Raw genomic sequence first — 2,124 nt, 5'->3', positions numbered from 1 at the left:
TCAGCATTGTGCCCCCGGGGGTGCTGGTGCCGGTCATGGGCTGTCAAGATGGTACAGGAGGATCCTCCAGGTGGGGCTTGGAGCCTGGGTCAACCTGGTCGCACTCAGGTTGCATGAGGAACAGATGAGTTGAGGTCTTCATTTGGAAGAGTCATTTCGCTTTTCCAAAAAGGTCAAGGTCATGGGTCTACTTTAGAATGAAGATAATGACTACTTAAAAACAAGTGTGTGTTTCCCCTTCTCCCAGAAATGGAAGCAGGTGTGCAGGCCATAGGTCGGAGGACCTACTGATCCCCACCTGACAGCACTTCTCTGCTCTGGATCTAGGAGACCCAAGGTTTGGAACATCAGCCTGTGGGTCAGTGATGTAGCATTTCACAGGATGTCAGTGTTCTGAGAAATCAGCAGGTCCATTTGGCACAGTGTCATCTTCCTGTCAGGACTGGCGGTCAAATGTCTCATGAACCCCACACTTCCGGGGATTTCCTCTTTCCTCCCGTTGACCGAGGGTTAGGGTTAGAGTTAGGGTACTGGTTAGGGCATGGGTTAGGGTACGGGTTAGGGTACGGGTTAGAGATAGGGTAGGGGTTAGGGCACGGTTTACCGTACAGGGTAGGGTTTAGGGTTAGGCTACCATTTAGGGTACGGGTTAGGGTTAGGGTACGCTTTAGGGTTTGGGTTCGGTTCAGGGGTAGGGTTAGGCGTTAGTGTTCTGGTAGGTGTTGGGGTTAGGGTACGGGGTAGGTTTAGGGTACAGTTTAAGGTTAGTGTTAGGGACCTCTCCAAATGTTCCGTGCCTGCTATCACAGGAGGCTGGTGCCAAGCTGACAATGCAAGGATGAGCCAGGGGCTGCGCTTGTCATGGAACACAGCTCAGAGGGGCTTGAATCTGCTCTGGGGTCCGGGCAAAGCCACCCCACAACTGCCTGTGTCCCAGCCCCTGTGGGAAGGTAGTAATGAACTGATTCTGACCTTGACCTCTCCCAACACAGGATTCCAGGGGCTCCCATTACTGTTAGGCTCAGGTCCACGGGCCTCGTCTGTGCCCATGCGCTGGGCCGTCCCCACAGTGGCTCCTGGCACACCTGAGTCCTGGTCACACATCTCTGTGGAAACCCCTGCCCTCCAGGTTGGATGGCCAATGTGACGGCCCTGTCAGGAACAGAATGGCACAAAATGCCGGGATTTCATTTCTAAGCTGATGGAGTCTGTGACTTCTCCTGGTTCCCTCTGTCCTGGGTTCATTCTCTGTCCCCTTCTCTGTCTCTGTGTCTGTGTCTCTCACAGAGCAGACACGTGGGTTCCATGGGCGATGTGAGAAACCGCAGAAGCCTCCCTTGTCCCCGTTTCCCTCTCCGGTCCTGGTGCCCCATTCCTTCCTAAGGCCTCCTCAACCTGACCGGAGCAGTGATTCTGGATTCTCTTCCACATGGGGACCCTGAGGCTGAAACAAGAAGGGCCCTGACCTTGGTCTTCAGACTGGTGGCCCTGTGCTCTTCCACCGCTCTTCTACTTCCGCAGAAGCGTAGCCAGGTCCTAAGGCCCCCAAGCCCCGAGTCTGTCCTCTGCTGAGAAGGACCTCGAGGGGTTAGAAAACATTTTCCCAAGACTGGGATCACAGGGGGTCGGGGATGGATATCCAAGGCCGAGAGGCACTTCTATAAGACTGTGGCACCCTTGGGACACTACATCTCTGCAGCCCAAGTGACATCAGAGTAAGCTGAGGCCTTTTGTGCTATAGCCCTCCGGACTTGGGGGAGGGTATCTCTTACTACTCCCAAGTTCGCAGGGTGGTGTTGGACACCGGAACCCAGACCTTGTCTTTTCCCAGTGCCCTGGCCACACCCTGGGTCCCTTGGGGAACCCTGACCATCAGCCCGGACTGTCCCCCCGTCCCTATGGGGCCTGGTTCCGGGTCCTGCAGCGACACAGTGAGGAGAGGTGAGGCCAGGCAGGAGCGGGGAGAGGGCAGAGTGGACTCTCCCTGGGGGCCATGGATCCCTGGTCAGTGCAGACCCTGTTGTGTGCCGGCCCCTCGGGCACCGAGATTCCAGCTCCTGGTCTGGCTCCGGGAGGGAGACCAGAGTGTGGCCCCTGCTAGCTCAGATGTGTCACTCTGTCCTG

The sequence above is a fragment of the Eumetopias jubatus genome, unplaced genomic scaffold (genome assembly GCF_037043125.1).
Source record: "Eumetopias jubatus isolate StellerSeaLion01/CBP00866 unplaced genomic scaffold, mEumJub1_p1.0 scaffold_131, whole genome shotgun sequence".
Classification (NCBI taxonomy): domain Eukaryota; kingdom Metazoa; phylum Chordata; class Mammalia; order Carnivora; family Otariidae; genus Eumetopias; species Eumetopias jubatus.
The sequence above is the reverse complement of the archived record's forward strand: the minus strand, read 5'-3'. Positions refer to the sequence as shown.